Here is an 8,889-nt window from a genome sequence, read left to right as displayed (position 1 = left end):
AGCTCAGCTGTCGCCCCTCCATCCCTCCATTCCTCCCTCCCTCGGATTTTCCACCCTACCCCCACAAACGAAGAGAGGAGAGCTGACAGAGCATGTTGTTAGAGGGAGGGATAGAGAGAACCAGGAGAGAGAGAGAGAGGGATGGAGGAAGTGAAGGAGGGAGGAGAGACTGAATAAACCAGAAATCTTAGCAGTCTCTACTTTTGGGTAGGCTAAAATAGAGGAGGGAGGGGGTCTGAAACCAATTTGAATGGTGAAACCAATATGTACACTAATACCATCAAATAAAAGCTGAGAACCTCATTGTCCCATTACCTACAGTACGCAGAGCAATCTCTATGGCTACCGTTGCAAACATTTTGGAGAATGTTGTTCTCCTAACGGCTAACGGGAGTTCAGCACTACAAGGGACGTCAGAGAGGAAGCTAAGGGCTCAGTCTCTCTTCACACGTCCAAACTGGCTAGGACCAAAGGTACGGCAGAAATGTACAGGTACTGACAGCTTCAGGCAGTTTCTGGGGTACAGAATCCATGTAGGAAGAACACAGTGTAACCAAACACTCAGAAGTCCATCCGAGGTGGCCGGTGGAGGTAGAAATCGGAGGAACGGGCTACAACCTCAGTACACCTGAGTCAGCAGAGAGAGACGCGTCACGTCAGCAGTTGCTCTAGTTCCTGGTTCAAGACGACATTGCAGAAGGCCCAGTATTACTAGCGGAGTATTAATGTGGCTCATTGCTTGGTGTCAGCCCCGTCCTCAGGGGCTCAGCTGTCTAGCCCTCTCTCTAGTGCCATTGTGGTAATTATTAACATCCTAACGGCTGAGAAGGTGGGCAGAGTAGGCTTCTCTACCCTGGGTAATCAAGACGGATCCCCTCCTGTCAGCCAAGGCAGCCCGTAATCACATAAGACTGCATCACAGCAAGACGAATCCTGCTTAATAAAACGGACAGAAATAAACAATGTCAGTGGGCAGCCACCCCTGTGTGTGTGGCTGTGTGTGTGTGTGTGTGTGTGTGTGTGTGTGTGCGTGTGTGTGTGTGGGTGTGAAGACGCAGGAGCGGAGGCTTTAATATCCACCGTTTTTTGTTGTTGTTGTATAACCCAGCCACTGCAGGTCGCGCCACATGTCAAGTTAAGAGGTGGCTGAGGGGACGGAGGGGGCAGTGAGGCTGATGAGACAGAGGTTTACTAGGATTACTAGATAACACCCCGGGTGCATTCAATCTTCCAACCCCACCACCACCCCCTTCACCCCCACCACCACCACCACCACCACCACCACCACCACCACCCCCGTCACCCCCACCACCCCCCTCTAGACATTATGATCTGGGTTCAAGGCAATTAACCTTCAAGCATGAGGATGGGGGAAGGAGGGGACGGGGGGATGGGGGGCTTGCTGCTGACAGGTCCAACACTCCATCCTCCGTGTGGATGTGTGAACCCCTCTGGCATGGCAGAGGCAAACAGAGGGTAGGGCTGACAGGTGAGACAAAGGTTAATTTCGCAAAACAATAATTCTGTACTGATCTGGTTTGGGTGAAAGGTCATTGAGGAGCAGCCACTGAATGGTGAAACGTGCACGTGCTTAGATCTGTCAAAACATCCTTATTCATGAGGAAAGAAGGCTTGTGCTCTGCCTTTTGATGATACAGCATATTTATGTATTCATATAGTTCTCCGTACCAGTCGACCATCGTGTATTGTACATCTCTCTAATTGATGTGGAGTTCCTTGAACCAATATTGATGTTGGGAAATGGTCATGCGCACATTGAAATATTGATCAATACTACCCTGCAGGGAGCACATTCATAACTACCGCACCGAATTTCCTTTTTGTAATAACACATATGATACATACATACAGATTCGTATTGTTATTGTATTTATCGATGGATGCAATGTAGAGATAGGGAAAGACAAATAGAATGATTTACTGAATCCTTTCATGATAATACAGTATTCGACAATCTGAAAAAGGGACAGGGTCTGGTGAAAAAGTAGGCCGATTTTAAAGAAGATATGCTTATTTGAATGTTGGTACCCCTCAAACCAAATACCAGAGAAACTTTAAAACACACTCAGAACAGCTGCTAGTAGCAAGTAAGCTAGCAAGGAACATTGCTATGAACATCTAACTGCATGTTTAGCACATCACAACTTGCTGATAGAACATCAACATGTTAAAATACATACAGTAACTACACTTAATTAGTACACTACACACAGTCCTTTCTTTTGCGCATGTCCTAAAACGTAAGTTTTGTTTACAGGCCATGTACAGGCCAGTAGCTTACAGTAGACGATACAGTGAATCCAATTCACAAATTATAAGTATTTAGTGATCCTAAAACTGTTGTTTGTTATATTGAATGGGCTCTTTAACACTTAAACCTTCGTAGCATGCAATCTTTTTTTCTTTTTTTTAAGAAGCTTTTTGGGCATTCGCGCGACTTGAGAATTGAATGAATGAATGAATGGTCTTTATTGTCATTGCTATAGTACAGGTACCAAACAACGAAATTTGGGAGGGGTGGCTCCCCTGGTGCTAGGAAAGAAAAAAAAACAAAAAAAAACAAGAAGGGAAAGGAGCTGGTTTACATAAATAAAGGCTATGTACACTATCCACTATACTATACTGTACAGATAAAACGACTAGGGTTGTCATATTGCACATAGTGTTATTGCACATTCGTTGGAATTGCCAACATGCAGACCTTTTCACCAGACTGTGTCAGGTCAAAATGGTCCAAAATAAACCATACGGCGCTGTGAAATGGAACAATCCCAATATGAGTTGAGGAACCAACCTTATGGAGGCATTTGATTTAAGGGCTTGTAAACGATAAAGCCTCCTCTCTCGACACCGTAACTCAGCGGTGAGTTGTGAAGTGCTCCCCCCCCCCCCCCAACGGTCAGGGCTCCATTAAAGTGTGAGGGGAAGTGCAATGACGCAGTGTCCTTGGCGGGAGAGTGACGGTGTGGAGTCAGAAGCCCTTCATCAGTGGAGACAGCGGCCAGGTTTGGAGGGGCTGCAGTTTATCTCCACGAAGCGTCAACCTGTCATAGGGGCACACTGGCAGATTGATCACCTGCGCTTGCCTGCCCTCATTCATGTGCCTTGTAATTGCCTGGCCGTACCACAACCTGGGTCACACACCTGCTTGTGAAAGTACTTCTACTTCGGTGTACTCTTGAGCACACACACACACACACACACACACACACACACACACACAGGCACCTGCATATTGGGGACACAAGGTACATTTTGTGCACAGGTACACTATAAGGCCCTAATCATTGGCTGTGGTTTGTTAGTTGTATGATCAGCAAAAGAATGTCAAAGCTAATGGTGTTATCGGATTCGGTATCTTTAATGAGCACAGTCTCTGGGGACCTTTAAATATGTCCCCAAAAGTCACAGCACCAATTAAACAAACTCGGAGAATGTGTCACTTCATTCAATCGTGTGGCCTTTGGGGAGTATTAACTTTAGGGCTTAAGAGTGGCCCAGATTCCCTGTCACGTGTAGTGGCTCCCTCCCCCTTTCCCCTCCCTTTCCCTCCCTCTCCCCCTCCCCCTCTCCCTCTCCCTCCCTCAACCTCTTCCTTGCTTTCCTTCTCTCCCTCTCTTTCTCTCTCTCTCTCTCTCCAAATAAGACACAGTGCAGCCAGTCTCACAAGTGCTCAGCACCACTTTAGCGTTACCTTCTCACTTCAATTATTCACTGCCTGCTGTTTACCAGAGGGCCATTTAGAGCCACACTTAAGAGCCACACATACAGTATCATGAGATGGCAACCTTTAAGCACTACCTGAAGACTTGAAAGATGTGTGCACGTGCAAGCATGTGATTTTCTGTGTGTGTGTGTGCGAGAGAGAGAGAGAGAGAGAGAGAGAGAGAGAGAGAGAGAGAGAGAGAGAGAGAGAGAGAGAGAGCGAGAGAGAGTTGGCAGAAACAGATTATTAATTAGTCATTAGTCATTAGTCAATTAGGCTGAGAGAGAATATTGAGGATAAATTGAGATGTTGGACTAGAACTAGATGGAAGACACTACTACATGGCGGTCATGAAAGAAACATGATTCAATTTGTCAGGTCTCCCTTGTTGTTGTCACTCTCTCTCACATCATTCAGCAACAATTCAACAAGTCAGGTAATAAAGAAGACAAAAACGATTTGAATTGGGTATTTTAATGATAAAAGAAAAGAAGAAAAAAAAGAATCACTGGCTAGTACCATTCTTGTACAATGTAAGTCGTATTGTACTGTTTGTGGTATTGGTTCAGTTACAGTTTCCATCTTCAATTCAAATTCTCTTAATACAGTACATTACTATTCTAAGTAAAGGTACAATACACTACCCAATTTGTTTTATATATCATCAAAATGATTCACCAGAGGTACAGTACTGTTGCCTACATAGCGTTTTATCACTATAATAATTGTCATACTAAACAATACTTTCATCAAGACATTTGGAGAGAGTAAACCTGACTAAAGACCTACAGTAACAGTTAAACACTGCTAAAATCTCTCTTACATTTCGTCATAACGCTAGGTAAATCGATCTAAAGAAACCTATTGAAAATGTAATGCTCCACACATGTCCACATGTCTTGGCAGAAAAAGTGGGGTACTGCACTGTACGAGAGGCGTTACACAATGTGAGAGCTTTGCACTTTCCTGTCCTAAAATACTATCACATCCCACCGTGAGGCTTCAGTGCAATCAAGGCAGCATCAATCAATCATCAATCAATCATCATCAAACTCAATCATGCTCCAATCGGAGCACCCGGCACCCTCTCGGTAGCAGAGCAACGGGAGGACGAAGCTCGTTTATTACCGCTAGGTAAGGATTGGATTGAAATGTCTTATTTTTTGTCACCGGGTGACAGAAAGTTTCATTTGGAATTAATAGACCACATGAGGTGTGTTAAGATGAATGTCTTAATTTGTGTAATTATACTCCCCTGAAATGGAAACGGCTGCGTCATTGGGCCAGAGCGATAAGTCATCTCGGAGCGCGTCACGTGCTTTGCCAGGTTGTAACGCATTAGCTTTCATCAGTACGATAGATGGGCCGGAGGGACTTCTCATTTGCGAGTCTCTCACGTCACTTGCAATCTCAAACTTACAGCCTGAGCACGCCTGTCGTCTCATATGCCAGATATGCCATGGCCCCTTTTATGATACTGTTGATGCCATTGCTTCATTCCCCCTCGAGTCCAAAATATCATTAGCTAGTAAATAGTCGCCTGATTCCTCCTCGGCTGACACATCTTTAAAATTCCATTTGAGGATACACATCACTGGAAAGATGATGATGAAGGAGTTTGGCTCGACTAGACAAAAACAACAAGACCACCGTCTTGTGTTAAAAGGTCTATAAAACCAAATTAATAATCTATTACAGTCATGGCATTAGAGATGACTCATATACAGTACCATTAGAGGCAGTAGCCGTTAATGTTTTGGTGCTTCAGAGCTTTATATTAGCTTTATAGCTTTGCCCTTCAGACAGACATCACAGAGAACCAATGTGCAGAGCAGGAAGCAGAACGTCACTTAAGACGCATCTAAAAGACCAGTGCATGGGATGAGCTCACACATGCACGCACGCACGAATGAACGCACGCACGCCTAAACACACTCACAATGCTTTTTGTTGCATTCTTACTGACTTGACTGCATAGCAGCAGGCTACCTCACACTTGCTAAAATGCTTGTGCAATATTGCTGTATAACCCTCCTCCACCTCTCTCTCTCTCTCTCTCTCTCTCTCTCTCTCTCTCTCTCTCTCTCTCTCTCTCTCTCTCGTTAATTCCACATTACAGTATAGTCAGGAGGCTGGAGGAGGGGTTCATTTTATTTCTCATTCCTCATTCCATACTATGCATTACAATGAGTCTGTCCTCCGATTTCTACCTCCACCAGCCTCCACTGTCAGTGACAGAATCAGATATAGGGAACCAGTACAGTACAATGTCCTGTTAATATCAATATAAAACAATGCAAAGTCAATGCAAAGAGTATTCTAATAAGAGTACAGTATATGTTACAAAGTCTATTGCTACACAGTAGAGTTTGAAATAAGATGACACATACATGTAAATAGTTAGATATCGAAAAAGACGTTTGGAATTGTTAGGAATTCCACTCATCCTAATCTTAACGATGACAGCCAGTTACAAACAGAGAGCTCAGAATGTGACATGTCAGCCGCTTTAAAATAGATTCTCCCATGATCCTTCTGACCGAAACAAGCGATCACACAATGACAGTCAGCACATTTGAACATGTCAGTCGAACTAGTGTTGGAGTTCTACTCTATATATCGGCAGACAGTCCCCTATGGAGAGCTCAATTCGAACACGAGAGAAACAGAGAAATGTTCATCAACATATTGATTGACATGGGGCAGAGGTCTTGCTCACAGAAAGAATCCTAATTCTCCTGCAGGAATGAGCGTTGTACTGTATATGGGTGTGTATGTGTATGGTTCCACTCAGCAAACACTTTTTTAGGAACACTGTATTAATACTGGGTAAGTCCTCCCTTTGCTCTCAATACAGCCTCAATTCTTTGTGGCATTGATTCCACAAGATTATGGAAACATTCCTTTAAGATTCTGGTTGATGATGACATGATTGCATCACACATTTTTCAGGTGCAATTTCAAGCTGACAATCTCCCCTTCTACCACATCCCAAAGGTGTTCTATTGGATTCAGATCCAGTGACTGGGAAGGAACACTGACGAACACTGAACTCATTGTCATGTTCATGGAATCAATTTGAGACCATTTTTGCTTTGTGACATGGTACATTATCATGCTGGAAGTAGCCATTAGAAGATGGTACATTGTGGCTATGAAGGGATGCACATGGTCAGTAGGCTCAAATAGGCTGTGGCATTCAAGCAATGATTAATTGGTATTAACGGGCCCAAAGTTTGCCAAGAAAACATTCCCCACACAATTACACCACCTGAATGAATGAGAAGGCATACAGGTGTTCCTAGTAAATTGTTTGGTGAGTGTACAGTATGCACAACAAATCAAATTGAATATTGATATATGTTAATATTTTCTGTAATATTGATATGCCAGTCGGATATGATTGAAATGCAGGAAAACAGAATTCATGAATAACGATTGAGACCTTCCCCATTCTAGAAAGGTCAACACATTGTGGCATGAATACACTTAGGGATTAAAAGCTACAGTATCTGGTCAAGGAAAAATAATTTGCTCTCTCCTCTGTCCCTTCCCATCTGCAGTACAGTACAGTGTGTCCACATGGATGCGTAAAGATCAGAACACAAGCTGCTTCAACATCCCACTCTTTGATCCCTCAAGCTAAGAGCAAACACAATTGCAATGAACACACTCCTCAGAGTTCAGTGCTGTTGGAGTTTCAGCCCTGTTACACACACACACACACACACACACACACACACACACACACACACACACACACACACACACAAAGAAATACACACACACTTTAGGAAGACTGCCAAGCTTATTTGTTCTGCTGGAACAGTTTAGAGAGGAAACGAGAATAGCATCTTCAATTGTGTTATTCTGCCACTTGAACACACGTGAATGATGAGAGAAGTATCTAAATGCCACCCAGAATCCTCCTGACACACATACGCATATCCAGATATCAAGATAACTCAACAGCACAATCATGAAGAATAATATGACTGCCACACAGTACAGTATGACTGACGTGTTATGAGGGCTGCTGCAGGCTTGGTTTGATTTCAAAGTGTTTAGGTTAGGGAATGGAAACTGAATGCCGAATAACAGCATGAAGAAAATATCCCCTCCTCACCATCCATCATAATCCAATTCGTGCCAATCAAAGGAGCAAAAAAACCTGTTGGTTTTAAATAGAGCGCTGTGACAGATACGTACTGTTGATGTCTCATCTGTCATGTCTGATGGGTGCTGTTGTGCTTCTGTAATATGTCATTCATATGTGAAGTAAAGCACACAGGAAGAGTACAGTAAATTAATGGTTAAGATAAGAGCAAAATATGAGTATATATGCCGACTAGGGGAGGCCGGTGGAGGGAGGAATCGGAGGACGGGCTCATTGTAAATGCATGGAATGGCATGAGGAATGGTTTCAAACACGTGCTTCATGCTGGTCCATTCCTCATTCCGTTTCACGCATTATAATTTGTCGCTCGTCCTCGATTTCAACCTCCACCAGCCTCACCCTGATACCTATTGTAGATACAAAGAAAAGTATTATTACCACTATTACTGTATCCCTTGTCTACATCCTAAAGCCTCATTTCGATATGAGGTGAATAACAATTAAGCAATGCGAACTCATACGAGTAAGAGAGGGGATCACAGCCGAAGGGTTTCAAAACCTGGGAGCAGACACTCCAAGAAAGAAAAGCTTGTATCCGCTAGCCCAGGGTTGAACATGAAAAGGGCTCTGTCGGTACAATGTCACAATACAGGTGCATGCGTGACTATTAGGCTACAATTGACCTAGTCTATGAACATTTAAACATCTCTCCTTCCCTCATTCAAATGCACACATACACACACACAGAAATTATTTCCCTGACCCCCCCATCCTGAAATTCATCCAACGTAGGATTCTACGAGATCCCACAGTGGGGAGGGGGTGCTCAGAATGACTCCCTGCTCGGATGAGTGGTGAAGTGATTCCAAGTATCAAACAAGGGTTTGCAATAACCTGAGTTCATCAAACAGTCCATATATGAAATTCAAATACAGTTAGGTAAAAAAAAAAAAGTAATATAGATATTTTTTAATTATTGTACTAATAATACATATGTACTAACAGTATCAGTTCATGTATATACCATGTCTAGATACAGGAAATC

This window comes from Nansenia antarctica (assembly GCF_963989245.1).
Source record: "Nansenia antarctica genome assembly, chromosome: 5".
Lineage (NCBI taxonomy): Eukaryota > Metazoa > Chordata > Actinopteri > Argentiniformes > Microstomatidae > Nansenia > Nansenia antarctica.
This window is presented reverse-complemented; position numbering follows the sequence as displayed.